Source organism: Metopolophium dirhodum, chromosome 4 (genome assembly GCF_019925205.1).
Source record: "Metopolophium dirhodum isolate CAU chromosome 4, ASM1992520v1, whole genome shotgun sequence".
Taxonomy (NCBI): Eukaryota; Metazoa; Arthropoda; class Insecta; order Hemiptera; family Aphididae; genus Metopolophium; species Metopolophium dirhodum.
In genome coordinates, this window is record NC_083563.1 from 33,113,359 (window position 1) to 33,132,258 (window position 18,900).

The following is an 18,900-nucleotide window of genomic DNA, read 5'->3' on the forward strand; positions in this document are numbered from 1 at the left end:
TTGATTTATTTTGATAGAATTATATTATGAAATTGAACAACATAATACAATTCATTATTATTTCAAGCCAATGGTCCCGTCATCGAGGCTTTCTTCTTTAATAAATAAAAAAAAAAAACAAGATTATTAAATTTTAAGTTTTTATTTGTCACCTTTAATAACAGTATTTTCGAAAATCAGAATCAAAATGTTGACTTAATAAAATTATTTTAATATAGGTACACGTGTATATTATACATTATAATGTACGCGTGTGATGGGTGTACCTATAGTAATAATTGACTAAAAAAATAAAATAATAATAATTAATAGTTAATTAGCGTACCATAACATAGTGTGTTAATTATGTTTACCAAAGCCAAATCTATATAATACGTTATGGAACAATAATTCAATGTAAACTTGAAGTTATTCCATTGTAGCGTGTAATTTATAATTAACATGGTGTTGTCTTTTGTTGTATGGTGGTTTTATGGTATCAACATAATAATATCTCTTATGTGTAAAATTACTCCTATTGTATACTCTGTGTTATTGTAACAGTGCAGTGTTAATTAATACTTTAGAAAAATGTTGATTTTTTTCAATATTAATAATTCGAATTTTTTCGTCCGTAGGTATAATAGGTACTTATATATATATATACTTATATAGTTTTTTAATTACGTTTTCACCAAAAAACGAATTACGACGTATAGTGAAGTTTTTTTTTTCGTACTTTATTGCTTGTATCAACCATACGATAATAACAATTAAAATATTAATAATATGTGCTTTGCAATAATCGAGTATTATAAAAATAATCGTACAACGCTTAGGGGATTTTCACGCTTCAAGGGGTCGGAAAGCGTGAAAACCATAGTATTATATGACAAATCGGAGGAGATTTTATCGTCTGTCCGTCGCGTGCTTCGCTTGTTCTACGTCTGTCGTCGCTATATTATAATAAAACAATATAGTCCCTATTGTTTCCCGGTATTTTTTTTATTTTTTCATCCATTATTGGCGATCGTGCGGCCTATATTTACGAGGCGCGCGATAAGAGTTTATTATCTCCATAAAATACAGCGTCATTATAATCTACCGTGGTGGCTTTTTTTGTATATATTATAATTTTTTTTTCGGTCGACGTCCGGAAAACACCGTCAGATTTTCAAAAATAAATAATAACAACTCGCAAAAAAAAAAAAGACAAAAACGTTATTTCGTTCCGGAGAGACGCGGGGGGACCCACTCTCCGAATTCGGGAATTCGGGGGGGGGGGGGGGCGGCACTCCTGGCACGCGGACATGTTAATACACAGCTCCCAGAAGTCGGTGGTCGGGAGGGCAGATTGCGTGGCAGAACGGGTCGGGGGTCGGGTCGGGCGCACAATGGACGAAAGTGTCATAAATTTTAAAAACGTGTCGTGTGGCGGCGGGTCCTCCTCTTCAAACCTCTATCCGCCAACCAACCCCCATCGCCCCTTGCACCCCTTCGTCTGACCTCACCGCCTGCACCTCCACCCACAAACACCCTCGTCCCACGGTCGAGACCGTCTCGGATCACGCCGCCGCCGGCCGACGGTATAGTCGGAGAATTTGTGTGTGGCGCCTACACGTTGTCGTGGTCGGGACCGCCGGAGAGGGCCGACCAGCCAGTTCGTACGGACTTTTCGCGACAGTCAGACGTGCGTGCACCGTTCGTCGTCGTGACGTCACCGCGGCGCGCCGTCACCGTCGGAGTCTCGTCGTCGTCGTCGTCATCGTCGTGCGCGCGTTTTCGGTCGTTTCCGTTTGTTTTCCTCCGATGAAATTTTAGCGTCCCCACCCCCTCCGGTGTCTGTGGATCGGACGCATTTTGGTCGTCTACCCATACGTCGTTTTCCATATTATGGTCTCGCATTAATGACAATCGTATAGGTTACCTCCTGTAATATTTTGTATTCGACGTGGTCATATACCGCACCGGTGTCGTCCGACGATACAGTCTTGTTCGAACCGTCGTTTCCCGTTGTAGGTAGGTACACACAATTATAGTCAAATATAATATTATAGTGTAAAAATATTATTGTACCCGACGGCGGGCTCGATGTATCCCAAACGGTCAGAGCTACATCATAATTAGTAGCGATAATATCACGCCGATGGTGTCGAAACGTTTTAGATTTTTTATTTGCCTTTTCTACGAGTCGTACGAGTCATACATTGGTATGGCGTTGTTTTGAGTTGACTGAACGTAAAGGATTATAGTGACGTCTTATAAACCAATTTTTTCTCCATCGTGCATTTTGTAATTTTTTTTTTTTTTTGTTATTAAAGCGTATTTATTCAATCTGTTTCAATACATGAACAATAAGAACAATTGATGAAAATAAATAAAATAAAATAAAATAAAAATAAATGACAGATTATCCCGTATGTAAAGGCCTCCCAACAACATGAGTATAAATTTTTTTTTTTTTGTAATTTAATGAGATTATTTTATGTTTAAACTGTCTTGATAATTCAAATTAAAAAATAAACGATACTTATATTATGGAGGTAATAATGTCGTTATGTATAGTATAAAATGTAGATATATATTGTTTGTGGTTTAAATAGTATAAAACGTTTCAAATACATTTAACCATCGAAAATTATATTAACAAATCGATTACAAACTAAAATTGATTTAGTTGTTTAATATTTATACAGAAAATTAATAAAAAGCAAAATATACCTGATATACTTTGTTTTTTTGATTCTAATTGGTGCTGAAAACTATGAATGTATTGTTTTTACAATGATGTGTGTGGTTTGTTTTAATTTTTTAATTTTTGTGTCTGTGTACAAGATAAGTAGTTGAAATAATGCTTCGATTTTCAACTTCAGTATCTTGTTTGATTGAAGAGGTCAAATTTTAAAATTCCCAATAGTTTTCAAAAGCGCCGGGAAAAACAACATATTAAATTAATATTAAGAAAATTAAGAAAAAACGGGAATTTTTACGCAAAATCGGTTTTCCACAAAATCGATTTTGGTTTTTGGTGTAACTTTAAAACAAATGAACATAAATACATAACATTTTCACTGGTCGTTTATATTTGTATTTAAATACACAATACAATTTTCAAAATATTTTGATTTGTTTTTAACTGTTTAGGAACATTTTTTGTTTCCAATTTTATTAGTCTTTATTTCCATGAATGTCAATAAAACTTTATATGTTGGGTAAAAAAGCTTGAAAATTGAATACAAGGCTCCTACTATATTGTTACAATGACATTTGAAAAATATTGAAAATCCTTAGTCACAGTTTTTATTTATAAGCATTTAAAGTTCAAATCTTGATAAAATGCGGAAAATCCGAGAATTAGCTTGTTATTTTGAGTTGAGAATTCATAAAAATGTTTCTTTTTTAATCTAAGATTTGAAAATGTAATACAAGATTCCTCATAGGTTTTTCTACCTTTATCAAAAAAAAAATGTCTACGAGCAAATCAAATTAAATTTTTATGAGTGTTTGAAATTCATATTTCTACAATATTGGATATTCACTTGATTTCTCATGTGGTGGTTTTGTTATTTTATTGTTCTTCAAAAAAGAATAACTGTAGATACATGAACATTTTACTGAATGTTTATATTTTCATTTTCTATACACCATAACATTTTGAAAATGTTTTGACTCTTTTTAGGCTATTTACGAACATTGTCAGTTTTCAATTTTTTTCTTTTTTTTTTCTACAAATATCAATAAAATTGTATTTGTTGGGTAAAAAAGCGGGAAAATTTAATGCAAGGCTCCTGATATATTGTTGCAATAGCAGTTGAAAAATATTAAAAATACATAGGCACAATTTTTTTTTTTTTTATAAGCATTTAAAGTTTAAATTTTGACAAAATGTATCAAATTTAAAATTTAAAATTTAATAATTATTTTGTAGTTAAAAATTTATAAAAAGTTCAACTTTTATAGCTAAGGATTGAAAATGTAATACAAGGTTTCACGTAAATAGGTAAATATTATATGAATTACTTTTATATCATCAAATATACTTAGTAATATCATTGGCTGACTGACCGTTTTCGCTCAGAATCGTTTTTCTTATACAATGATATTATATCATTGAATTAAAAACTTAACACCATCCATTACAGCGACCCACTTGTAACCTACTGTACAGCAGAGCGACATTCACTTACCCACTTTTGTTTGTTTGTGTAAAAATGCTGTCTATGCTTGTAGAGAAAACATTTATTTTAAACTGATTGTTTAATAAATTAACTGTCGGTGTTTTTGCGATGGTATATAATACTGTTAAATGCAGATAAATTATTATTGGAGAATTTATTTTTCTCATTACAAAAAGAAGCTATACGTGTATTGTTCTAAAATAGCTTATTGAGATATTTAGACTAGGTATTTAATATAACATGTTATAAAAAATCTGTATTATATAGCTTTTATTTATATTATATTGCGTTCACTAAGTAGAAACGCCTTTCATAAGACTACAAAAAGATAGCATTAAGTCACGTCATGATAAGAATTGGGAATTAAGCGCTACACAATAGAATAATGGGCATTGAGACGCGCGAATTCAAACTATTTAAAAAAAAAATAATACATCATAAAATACTTCTAACAATTTATTTAAAAAATAAATATTATAGTATATTTTAGTGTAAGGTAGTTGATATTAGTACATATTCAGCTGAATACTGAATTTCACGTCTTGGATCATCGAAATAGTTCGTATTAATTAAAAGCAGTTAACCGACGCTTTAAAAAGTTTTTGATCCTCCATAATCGGTGCCAAATTTAATGCCACGCAAAAAGTTTCTCTCGTTCAATTTGTAAGACAACAGAGATCGAATTATTTTTAATTTAATTTTACATATTGAGAACTATTTCTGTTTTTCGCCATGCTTAATTTTAAACTACAAGTTCTCTTTAATTTGAGTTTTAGTTTGTTTTACTTAAAATAATGGTATATAACGCATATCATGTTGCATTTTAGTTTTTTTTAAGTTACTTTTTGTTTATATATAATACTTTATATTCTCGTTTATGAATATATAACAATAGAAACTGTAAATACTAATCCTACCTAGTTAAAATTATTGTTTTAAAAAATAAGAACACTGATCGGTAACATAGTTTATTTTGCACATTCGATATTTTTTGATTTTTATTTTACACAACTAGACTATTCAAAAACTTTTATTCTAGTTATGTAGCAAATATACGTCGGTCACAATGTTATCCATCTTATTGACCTATTTATTTAATGTTTCATTGCTAACCATAAAAATACTGATTTGCATTTAATTTTAGGTTTCCTTATGGTAACCGACTTGTACATGGTAACATTACATTAATATTAATTATTCTCTTAAGTTTGTTTGCTATTTTATGTACGTACCTAGTACCTATAGATTTCGCGATTATTTTAACAATAGGTAAACACTGATAATTTCAAAAAGTATTACCTAATGACTTTGAAAATATTATATTTTTTATCGTAATAACTAATTTTTTTAATTGTTTTGTTTCATCAATTGGTTATAGGTAAGTAGGTATTTTAAGTTTTGATGATCGGAGAGTTGTTGCATTGGGGTACCCTTACTAATCTATACCTTATACAATATTTGTCTAGTACAAGTTGTACTGTATAACGCTCGAATCACCTTAAAATACCTATAACTAATTAACTACACGTTTAAAATTCTTATTCATAAGAATTTTCATAAATATTTTCTACTTAATAAGAAATTGAAAATGTATAATTTTTTTTAGTTTTGTAATTTTTTTTTTTATTATTAAAATACAAGAGTATACTTACATAATTATTATCATAGATTTTTCATATTTACTGACAACCGTTATAGCTTAACGAATGTATGTACTAGCTAATTAATTATATTAATTTAGTATACATATTTACATTTACTTCTTAGTTATGTTAAATTATTTTAGATAGTTGTAGGTTGTTATTGGGCTATAATAATTAATATTTTTTTTTTTTTTTATTGGGTAACCCGCGGCAACATAGGCCATTGGGTGTGGGGAGGGCACTATAGGTTTTTTATATTGGGTAGGTTGGTACACGTGTGTGTTGTGTTTGGCAGAATTTCTAATGGGGCACCCGTAGGTTTCTGCCGTGCCCCGAATAATTAATATTGTTTAGCTTTTTAACGCAATAGAATAATGTGATTGATATTATTGGTCAAATGATTTAACACGGAAAACAATAGTATTAATTTTATAAAACATTACCTACTGTTAAGTTTTCAACAGTTATAGAAGGTGTTAATAAAAAAATATCACACTTGTCATAATCATTGCATGGATCTTACTTTACAGATTTTTGATCTTGCATTTTAAAACAATTTTTTTAATTTAATACTTTCCACCTTGTTTCCACTGTAGTCCACCATTCTCTATACTTATATTTTGTTTTTCTTTAAATAAAAAAAAGGTGGCCAAGACAACTCTGTACCTTTATATTTCGTTTTATTTTTCAATAAATGTCATATTATTTATTATGTCTTACAGCAGCACATATTATATTCTTTTTCATATTAGTTTTTCCATGTTCATTGTAAATCATCACTACCTACACAATTGAGATAAATTTATAATTTATCGTCTAACATCTTTATTTGTCTTTACCTTTGAAAATTCTACCTGCATTATAGTGTTAAATAATTAAATGATTCCTTTAACATTTTATTTTCATGCTGAATATAGAACAAATTTATTCCATAATTTATTCTTATTCATAAATAATAAAAATCATGTGTCTAAATTTGGACATTGATGGACATTCAAAATAGTTATTACATGTATAAATTAGTTTTTAATTATCTGTAAATGATACATTATTCAGTTACTTAATAATTACGAAACGTATTATAAATTGATTATTGAATAAACAATATTTCAGAATGTAATTGTGATGTCATGTAAACAATATAATTGATTTATTTTAATGATGTATAAATTATAACCTAGAATTAGGTCTATAATCTGGAACAAACATTATTAATAATTAAATACACAGACGTTTTGTTTTCCCAGTAATATCGTATATTATATCATATTCGTTTTTTTAATTGAATTAAAACTAAATATATTCACTTTAGATACTATTATTGCTGTACAATTTTTTGCTTAAATCCATTATTTGAACACTTGAAAACGTGACTAGTCTTTTTATGTGAGACTCTTCATGAGTAAACCAATTTAGATAAAAAAAAATAATGTCATTCAATAAATAAGGGTATAACCTATAAAATATATCCAAATTTGTAAATGTAAATATTATATATTTTTATGAAATTTGCTATTTCTTAGTTTGCTATTTATCATCTGATATGGACCATATATAATATAAGACTAACAACACTTACACATTATATTAATTATTTTAAATAATTTCGTTTATTATATTGTATTAGGATATAAATAATATTATTTATGAATGGAATAACAAAATAATTTCTGTAGAAATACACACATTTTATCAATTAGGTAAGTTGTTCTTAAAAATAATTAGTAATATTATTATTATGACAGTATGAACAATTAACGAAAATAATAGATAAGTCATATTTCAAAACACATTTGCTTAGGAATGATATACCTACCTACATTTAGATTTGAAGTATCGGTGGTCCTAACATAAGGAGAAAGTTTTTTCCAAAAAAAAAAAAACTGTTCGTTTCGTGATACTATCTGGTTGAATTTAGTATAAAACTTTTATGGAAACTTTGATCTTCACAACAATATTCTACTGCATATTGCTGCTCGAGCCACATTGTTCATTTTTTTTCCTTACAAGAAGTCACTGTTCACAGTCGTGGTATCCGAGTAATATTATATTATGTCCTTACTCCTTTAGCCTCCCACACAGTCCTTCCCTACCTGTCGAAGCCCTCACACAGTTCCAAACTTATGAATAGATGTGTTTATCTTTAACGTCTTTTTCGACGATAACCGACGCTGCCGCTGCCGTTGCACTGTTCTCAGAATTCGGCCCCTATCGAACATCGTGTAATAAAAAAATCATTCGTGTATCGAAATTGAACGGTGGCCAAGACCCTGGGAAGTCATAAACATAAATTACATGCAAAATCGTCTATGTGCGCTATGGGGATATATCAGACAACAGAGAAATGAGCTGCCGAAAATGAATGAAAAAACTTGCGCACAATGTATGTCTGTAACGCAGACGGTCTGTGTATTATTATTATACGTTACTCGTATAGTTTGTTCAACTAGACATAAATTCTAAACGTCAACGGGATTTTCGGATTATTATTTGAAGAAATATTTTTGTTCCGTTATTTTTTATTTCAAATCACGTACGGGTCCTTCAGTGAATAGCTTTATCTTTATTTTCTTAACCTCTTCTCGCCATACAATACCAATTGACTTTTGAAGCATTAAACAACTTTAATAATAATAATAATAATAATAATATGCCTGGCGCCAGCAGCTGTTTATTCACTGCGCACAAGTGTGGCCGATATTATCTGCTTGGACCATCATCCTTTGTCGTTTCATAATTTTCACAGAGATCTAAAAAAATAATGAATAATTATATTTGTGTTGTAAATTATATACTTCTTTAATGTTGTATTGAATTTTTAAAACCTTTAAACTGTTACATTGAAATGAAAATTATGTAAATTATATTTTTCACAAAATAACGAAGTACAATTTATTATTTTTCTAGAATTTATTTTCAAGCAGATTATTACAATGTTAAGAGGTGCTTGTTAAATAATATCTTTCATAATATAATATATATATGTGTTAAAGAAAGAAGATTATTTAGTTTTTTTTTTTAACTCGTTAAAATATTATATTATGTCTGTTGATAAGTACTATTAATTACCTACTACTATAATTTGATATTTATGAGAAATTTGAATCAATTTGAAAAACATATTTAAATTACATAGTTATTATAACTTTAATCAATAAAATATATTATAATATTATACATTCGTATATCATATTTAGTTTTAAAATGAATACTAATATACCAGATAACATTATTACGTTCTGCACATTTTACTATTTTACGTGTTTTTTTTTTGTATTTATGTTTAACTGCAGTTTAAATTAATTAAAATATATCCAATTTAGTACTTATAGATAACTTGTATTGATTCAACCCTAATACATATTATAATTTGACATCTGTCATACATATTAAACATAAACGTATTAAACAAAAATCAACTTTGTAATTAAATAGGCTATTCAATTTATGTTCTGTATATAAATTACACAAGACATTTTTGAGAAAAATTTAATTAATTTAAAATTTCTTAAGTCCTTGCTGCGTTGGGCTGTATTGATTTTGTAATGCTTTCAGAGATATTATTTTATTATATATTGTACTGATAGTATAGTTCAATACGTCAACAACGCCCATTGCTCAGAACTCGGGTAACTTCCCTCGGGACGTGTGGAAATCGTGTTTCTTTCCATATAGTTTTCGGTGCGTCCTTCGTATGTAATACGTGTGGGTGGTAATGTGATACTTAGGGCGGTACGTTTTGAGAAATGACATAGAGGTATAGGACGATCGTAATCTGATTTAAATTATTGGACAACAGCGAGGACGACAACAGAATGAAACAAATTTAATAATAATGGCGCGAATGTGTTTCTAGCTCATTATTGACGACATTCGAACATTGACAGTCTTTGAAAAGTAACCTACAGCTGTAGCCCTCCGTAAATTAAAGACTCCAAGCAGAGGTATAATTAAGCTTTTTTATTCCACGGTTCCTTCATCTCTTCTAGATATTATGGTGGCTCTCAAATTATTTAGTAGGTACATCGAAAGTAAACGCTTTAATGTGAAATTATTTATAATAATATAGACATATTATAAATATATCGATTATAATATGAAGACAACAAATTTAATAGACAGTTGAAATTAAATGTCTTATGTTTATAATAAAATAATAAATTAACCGTCGTCATCGTCGTTTTTTTTCCTCTACTGTGCCACAGCTTCACTGACAAATACTCACATTGTCAAAGGCTGTGACGCACAGTTTAAACACCTCATCTGAACTGTTTTACCTAGTATCGTACTGAGAATCGTCTTTATTCGATTGTACTATACGAATCAAAAAAATAATAATTTTATTGAACTGACAATCGTATGAAATTAATAGTGTAAAGGACAGTATAGTTAGGGGAAATACAATAAGCTGTTATTATGTTTCTACATTTAATTGTGGTGTATCAAAGGAAATACACACCAAGTTAATAAAAATCATTCCATGCAACATTTTATCATAAAAAAAGGTAATAGCTTATAAGAAAATACAAAGAACTGTTTGATTAATTTTTTTAATATGTAAAAAAAAAAAAACACTTGCCAGGTCAGAGAAAACTTTCTTGATTTTTAATTTTTAGAAATTTATTAACTGTTATCACACCCAAACGGTATAACAATTATTTGAATCCAGAAAAATGTCAGTGTGAACAGCCCCATGCAAAAATTCATTTTTATTTAGTGAGATAGATCTCCAAAACCGGGGAGCAGATTTTGTTGTTTGTGTTCTTGTTGGATTCACATTGGCTAGGAGAAGTGCAGTGAAGATTTTGAAGAATACATTTTATTAGGCGTTTTTTTATGTTTTTCAGTTTTACAGCTTTGTAATAAATTAAAGATTGAAGATAAAGTTCTGAAAATCTTCACTGAATTTCTCCTAGCCAATGTTAATCCATCAAGACCCCAAACAACAAAAACCGTTCTCTAGTTTCGGAAATATACCTAGCTAAATGAAAATCTAGCAAAAAATAACTCTTTTTAGATTCTGAGTGAAACGATGAATGTATTGATTTTACAATGATGTGTGTTTTTTTTTTTATTTTTTTTTTTTTTTATTTTTTTTTTTATTTTTTTATTTTTGTGTCTGTGTACACGATAAGTAGTCGAAATAATGCTTCGATTTTCGACTTCAGTATCTTGTTCGATGGGAAAGTGAATATCGTTGGTGCATTGGGGAGGTCAAAATTTTAATTTCCCAGTAGTTTTCAAAAGCGATGTGAAAAACAAAAGAAAAATTAAGGAAAAACGGGAATTTTTACGCAAAATCGATTTTTAACAAAATCGATTTTGGTTATTGGTGTAACTCTAAAACAAATGACCGTAGATGCATGAAATTTTCACTGGTTGTTTATATTAGCATTTTCTATACACCATAAAATTTTCCAAATATTTTGACTCTTTTTGAGCTGTTTACAGCCATTGTCAGTTTTCAATTTTTTTAGTTTTTTTTTTCTATAAATATCAATAAAATTTTATCTATTGAGTAAAAAAGCTTGAAAATTTAATAGAAGGCTCCTAGTTTATTGTTTCAAAGGCAGATGAAAAAAATTAAAAATCCTTAGTCACAGTTTTTAATTATAAGCATTTAAAGTTCAAATTTTGACAAAATACGGAAAAATCACGAAAAATAGCAAATTATTTTGATGAGAATTCATAAAAATTTTTCTTTTTAAATCTAAGATTTGAAAATGTAATATAAGATTACTCATAAGTTTGTCTACCTTTATCAAAAAAAAAATGTCTAGAAGAAACTTAAATTAAATTTTTATGAGCGTCTGAAATTTATATTTTTACAACATTTGATATTTACTCGATTTCTCATGTAACGATTTTTTTATTTTATTGTAATTAAAAAACGAATGACTGTAGATACTTGAAAATTTCACTGAATGTTTATATTAGCATTTTCTATACACCATACAATTTTGAAAATATTTTGACTCTATTTGAGCTGTTTACGGACATTGTCAGTTTTCAATTTTTTTAGTTTTTTTTTCTATAAATATCAATAAATTTTTATTTGTTGGGTAAAAAAGCGTGAAAATTTAATATTAGACTCCTGATTTATCGTTTTAATAGCAGTTGAAAAATATTAAAAATACATTTGCACAATTTTTTTTTATAAGCATTTAAAGTTCAAATTTTGACAACATTTATCAAATTTATAATTTATTAATTATTTTGTGGTTAAAAATTTATAAAATGTTTAACTTTTATGGCTAAGGATTGAAAATTTAAAACAAGGCTCCACGTTAATAGGTTATATATAAATTACTTTATTCACAATAATATCATCAAATATACTTGGTAATATCATAGGGTGACTGACCGTTTTCGCTCAGAATCGTTTTTCTTATACAATGATATTATATCATTGAATTCAAATTTAACACCATCCATTACAGTGACCCACTTGTAACCTACCGTACAGCAGAGCGACATCCACTTATCCACCTTTTTTAACTATAAAAATTTAAAAAAATTTATTTAAAAATTTTTATTTCACATTTCGTATGAACTTGATAATCATTTTTTAATGAGTTATCAACCAACTTTCTAGCTATCATAGTTTAGGAGAAAAGTTAAAAAAACAGATATTTTGGGACTGTTCACGCCGACGTTTTTATGGATTCAAATCGTTATACTGCGTGGGTGTGATATCAAATATTTCTCATTAATATTTTATATTGAAGCTCTAAATTAACCACCTAATCATCATTACTGGGTTATATTTTTATTATTTTCCTATTTAACACGAATTTTCGAAGTTTTCAAAATTCAGACTTTTTTATTTCAATCACCATACTTACTTGATTAAAAATCAAGAAAGTAATATAATATTAATAATTATAGAAACTAATGAAATACTAAATAGTAAATAGTAAGTTCTTAATCATAAAAAAAATTTAAATTTCCAAGTATTTTCTAAGTTACACAATTCAGTTTACTAGAAAAACACTGTATAATCATAAATATTAAATAATAAATAAAACATTTACTGGTGGGGTTTAAATATAGATATTTTGTTGAACTTAAGTAAATTATTTTTAAATATTTATATAGTATACCTATATAATAAAAAAAATTAACGTTAAAATAAATTACTTTAAAAATGTCTCTCCTTTGCCACCCACGCAATGGTAGATACCACTAATCTGAAGCGAAACTATTTTTTATTGAATTGGATAGTAGTTACTGAAAAGTTAAACGGCACCTATAATAATATAAAAGTAAATTTACTATGCAGTTTTCGATAGAATGGAAATAGAATTTGATTATTCTGATTGAATTAAATGTATTTTTGATATATTCTCACTTATATATGTGTATGTTAAGGACGTATATTTTATTTTCTGAATGTGTGCCACGTTAGGTGTATTTTTACTCGAAATTAACATTACAGAGGATATAGTACCCTAATTGATGTTTAAAGGTTGAATAAGTTTGATAATTATTATATTTGTTCTATGTATTTTGTTACAAACATTGCAATTTGTTTTTACAAATCATGTTTACTGCTAATCTTGTTTTATTTGACTAAGTATATTTTGCAAGAGAATTAGAAAGTGGACTGTTTACCCGAATCTGTACCCTTATAATCACTTTGGCAAGTTTCGCGGAATGCTCAAGCTTCGTGATGCAATTTTCGGATTTCAAACATCAAGTGACTTCCAAACGATCGCTCGTTTTGGCCTCTTATCTATTAAATTCTGCAAGAAAAAAAATGACCATGTTTTTGGGACTTTGATAAATTATTTTTGGTTTAAAAATAACAAAAAAAAAAAACTTAACTACTAATATTTTGTTCTTGATTTCTTTTAAAATCTAATATTAATTTAAATAAAATTGATTGATGTGCCTTCAAAATATTGGAAGTTCACCCACATTATGTCTTAAAGTTATTTATTTTTTACATGGTTTCGTTAAAATTCAATTGATTTACATTAATCGTCCAACAAACTGTCAATCATTGTGTGTGTTTGTATATAATTTAATTTAAATGTAGGCAGACTTAATTTAATTGTGCATGCAAAATTTATATTATATAAAAATGTATTTAATATAAATATATTACAAGTTAAGTACTTACATATAAGACATAAGTATATATACATAAAAAATATTATTTTGTACAACATACCTTAAATATCTTATATTTTATTCTTAATTTAATAATAAGCGATACAAAAATTATATTAATTCAATTTAATATACTTTTACTTCATAATTATTATTCACCTCTAAAATTATTTTATTTTATTTCATTTTAGTTTATAATCATTGACCTTTGTACAATATAAATATTTTTGTCATACTTAAATGAATAGGTAATCACGAAAGCGTATTAAACAAAAGATAATCATCAAACTATATTTGAAATTAGAACTTTACGGGAACTTTGTGTTGAGGAGTACGTATTATATACATGCAATTTTGCTCAAAAACATTATAAACTTGAATCGTCTACTGGATGTTGAAATATGTTATAAACTTATAAACAGTTATTCACCTAGTAAGTATTACATAAAATAATAATACATTAGGTAGGTATATCACTAAATATCATATTCTTACATATCCTATTATATTATTACATATTTAAGAAATTATATTTTTGTATTGCATGCATAACAACTAAAGGTATATGTAATTTTTTTGATATTTTAATTTTTTAGTGAAATTTTTAAACGTATTAATTAATTTTATCTTTCAATGTATTTATGATTGGTTTTTCTCATGGTAATCCTTAAATTACTAAAACCACGTACTTCTAAATTAAGATCCCTCCAAATGTTATCTTCAACACAGTGTTGGCACTGCATGCACTACAACGCTCATTTATATGTATTGATAAATTTATGGTAAACCTAACATGCTTCAGATATAATAATTTATGTTCGAATATTTTTTACACCAATAAAAACAAGACCATGTATTTCTGTTTTATACATTATTATTTCTACCAATATACATATGTATAAATGCACATATAATATTATATTATTTGCACATTTTGTGCGATCGCGTTTTGAAGGGGGTATGGTACTTTTGCCGGCTTCTGTCCTGGTGGTGGCGGTGTGTACCATACTGCACAGCTATAAACACGCAGAAGACGAGTACATGCGAATACCGGTCGATAATATAGTATAATCCGTTCGGTGGAAACAGAGATTTACGTGCGGATTCCGTCGGATCGAAAACTTCGCCGATGGCTCATAGCGTTATCAAGTGGTCTTGGGGAAACGTACGACGGCTGCTGCACCGCGCGTGCCTATAACAACGCTGTTACACCGCCACTGCATGTGAGTGCTTCGGATACGCGGGCGTAAATAACAATATTGTCGTTTCGTTATCAGAGACAGAGAGAGAGAGAGACAAAGAGACAGATGGACGATAACGAGGTTTTGGCATCAGCAGTATAATCGACGATAGCGGTGGTCAGGTGAACTATTCATCGTTGTCTGTGGTTGGGTTGGATTAAAAAAAAATGACAAAGAAAAAAAAATTGGAAGATTTAACCACCGTCGTTAAAAAACGTGTAGGATACAACACAGGACATCAGCACTTGTTTCCTCCATTAGTAGTCCAGTGACGCGACGGTGCCGACGCGCTTGAATTTGTTTTTCAAATCCTCAACGCCAATCTAGGAGAGCAGGAAGTTTTATCCGTAGTTATCGATCTTGAGTACGTTTGGCAGAACACAAGTACATTTTTTTTAATAAACCAACGTAGTATGTATTTAATTTACCAATACAGGGTGATGCGCCAAACAGTATCCGCCTACAATTTTTTATTTAAAGATTATTCTATTCAAATTCTGATTTTTGGAATTTTACAGAATAAGGACTATATTTTGAAATACTTGGACTTTTTATACCATCAACGAGGTGACCTGACCTGTAGTTATACCAATTTCTTTATTTCAATTGAGAAGCACGCTTTTTCTTGAGAGTTGTTAAGAAGATGATTTGTTTGAAAATGTGGATGTATCTAAATCAACATTTAAACGAGTAGTTATTGAGTTTTATAAAATGTATGTAATAAGGCTAATAGTACTTAGGTACTTAAAAATGATTTTAAAAAATATACAATGAATGTAAAATTGGGTCTCAAATTTATTATAGTGAGACAATTTTTCCAAATTTCCAAATATTGATAATAATATAATAAATAATAATTAATAACATTAATTGCTATTATTTTCAAATGCTTTTAACCCACTAGGTCTAGGTGTACATCGTCTGGACCTATTACCATGGATCGATCTATAATACACAAATTTAAATACTTAACAAAAAAATTACTCGTTCCAAATTCGATTTAGATGGGTAGTATGTACATACAAATGTTCATTAGTCATCCAATTCATAATTTACACGAATAAAGGTGATTTTCATTCAAGAAAATTTAGTTTTTCATGGCCACAGCACACTCTTTAAATAGTATAAAAAAGTATTTATTTGAGAATATTTTCCATAAATATCGTTAAATATTCCAAAAATCAGAATTTTAAAAAACCACTACTATAGGAAAAATAGTGGTGAATCTGCTCGGTAAATCAAACTATATATCAAACTATAATAATATTATATTGTAGACACGTGTTTGATAAATTAATATAAAGTGTTGTCTTTTTGTCGTGTGAGTATGCGCTTGTGCACACATGTCATGTGGCTCCGAGACAGAACAAATTTCCACTGTAAACAAACACGAAAAAAATTTCACGTTGGTGGCGTTTGTCTTTCACTTTATTGTTAGAGACACTCGACTGTGTTTACATGCTCGCAATGATTGAACAATTGTCTTTAGGTAGTTTTGAGAAAACCAAAATACACCATGTTTGCGTTGTTTGCGATCGTTTTTCCAAAAACTATGCTATGTATTATGTTTATATTTATTTAAAATGTAATCAAACAATATCGAATATATTGTAACTAATAGCTAGTGCGAGACTCGAATAGTGAAATTAATATAAACTCACTAAAAAAATATCTCAAGTTAATAATATTTTGTCAATACATATTATTATGTTTTCAATATGTATAAGATGTGTGTTATTCGGGTGAAACGAGGAAACAGATATATAATATAAAGTTTTTGATATAACTTTAAACATTGCAGGAGAGTACTTTATTGGAGATTATTATATAATATGCAATTTATACGAATATAGCTATATATTATGGTTTATATCCATTCACAATAAATTACTATTTCCATGTTATTATTATCTTACTCGTTTTTGCAATTAAATATAAACGATTGAATCTATACATATTCAAATTTTTAATTGAATTTAAATAATGGGTCAACGGAGTCTAGACACTTTGAACTTTCGAACAAGTTTAGTACCTATATATAATCATTACCCGTAGGTACCTAGTTATTGATTGTGGTCACTGGATAATTCAAAATACCTATACATCGATATGCATATTCTAACCAAAATATGTTACAAAACATCTGCTATACAAATATATTCATCTACATAAATGTATTAGGTATTTCATCAGATTTCGATGAGTTTAAATCGTTTTTGCTTCGAACGCTAATCTGAACTATTGATGTTTAATTTTTTTTATCATCTTCATTGCACAAATTGGCAATATTGTACTATTTGCAAGTGAATCTCATAATGTGGAAACCGTGTTATTATTATTATTTTTATTACTATTTATCTTAAATTTCCTTGAATTTCCGTTCAATAGTGTAAAGGCTAACCTTGAAGAGGGAAAACTATATTTTGCCATTTGAACAATTAAAAGCGATAACCGAACCAGTTTTCTGAAAACAAATGATATGAGACATTCCATAGGAGTTCTACATTTATAAAGTTCTGTGGTGTATTCAAAACAAACTGAAATAAAGATTTTAAACTTCACATTTGACTGTATAACTATCTACTTTTAAATAAACACATATTTTAAAAACTTAACACTAGAGTGCATAAGGACAAAGGGTATATCTGCGTTAGCTCCGTTGTTTAAAATATTATGTATTGTTCAAATAGGTAACGGATGGTCGATAACAAAGTTAACGACTTTGGTACTGGCACGAAAGCAACCACAAGATGACTTTTACGTAATGCATTTTAGTTATAACAATATTTTGAGTTATGAATTTTGAATGATTTCTAAGAAGAGTTGGTTTGTTCTAGTTCTAAAAAAAACTCGTTATCTAGATATCCATTTTGAACAACCTATGACAAGGCTCACTAATATCACCGACAACAATTAATCATCGTGTGAAAATTAGAGAAGATTTATATAAACGAACATTAGTTGTATGTAATATAGATACCAATCTATATTATCGTCATATAGAACGGAAATACGTTTTGTTATAGTATAATATTTATTACATTTAACGATTATCAAATAGTAATTTCAGTCAGTATACATTTATGTAATATTGAATTCATGTATATTTTATAGTTATTTTTTGTGTGAATTCGTATGTATTTTTAATTTTTATAGTAATATTCGTGAAATCAATCAGATAATTTACTATAGGTCATGATAATTGTTTCTATAATATTTTAGACTCGAATATCACAGCTGTATAATGAACATAGTTCATACAACTTACTTAGCTGTGTGCTGTTTTAGATATAATTAACACGACAATTTATTATACGAATAACAAATATTTTAATGAATCACTGAAATTTTACTTGAAGTATAAAATAAAGTTAAAAAAAAAAAATCATAATCAAAGGAACGATAGTAATATACATTTTCAAATTAAAAACAAAATGGACCAATACTGTTACTATAAAAACATTTTAATTTATATTTTGAATTATTACAACCAGTAAAGTTAAACTACAATGAACTTTTCCTTTCATTATAATCACTGCATAATGTAAGTACATTAAAATTAATGATAATAATAATTATAATATTGCTGAAAAAAATGTAACTATCATCTAAAAAAAGGATGAATACTATTTTGTTGAAAATTGGTATAACGATGGTAGTTAGTTATTCAGTATTTATTATTTTTTATATCTACAGGGCATCCACGTTATTACTGCTTATTACCACTGAATGTTTTAATTTTAA

At 28.3% G+C, this 18,900-nt stretch overlaps 1 protein-coding gene across 3 annotated transcripts in view; it reads left to right on the forward strand.

The window, feature by feature from the left end:
- The window catches only part of LOC132943924 (prolyl endopeptidase FAP-like), a 282,440-nt gene that overhangs the window by 67,048 nt on the left and 196,492 nt on the right, over positions 1-18,900 (forward strand). The window contains exon 1 of one of the 3 annotated variants that reach the window (XM_061013090.1): positions 1,631-1,998. The exons of 1 other annotated variant lie outside the window; for it this stretch is intronic. The gene's annotated coding sequence lies outside the window, so the exon portion shown is untranslated. Of the gene's footprint in view, positions 1-1,630; positions 1,999-18,900 lie in introns of those variants that run through there. One more of the 3 variants, XM_061013091.1, reaches the window with a different exon arrangement.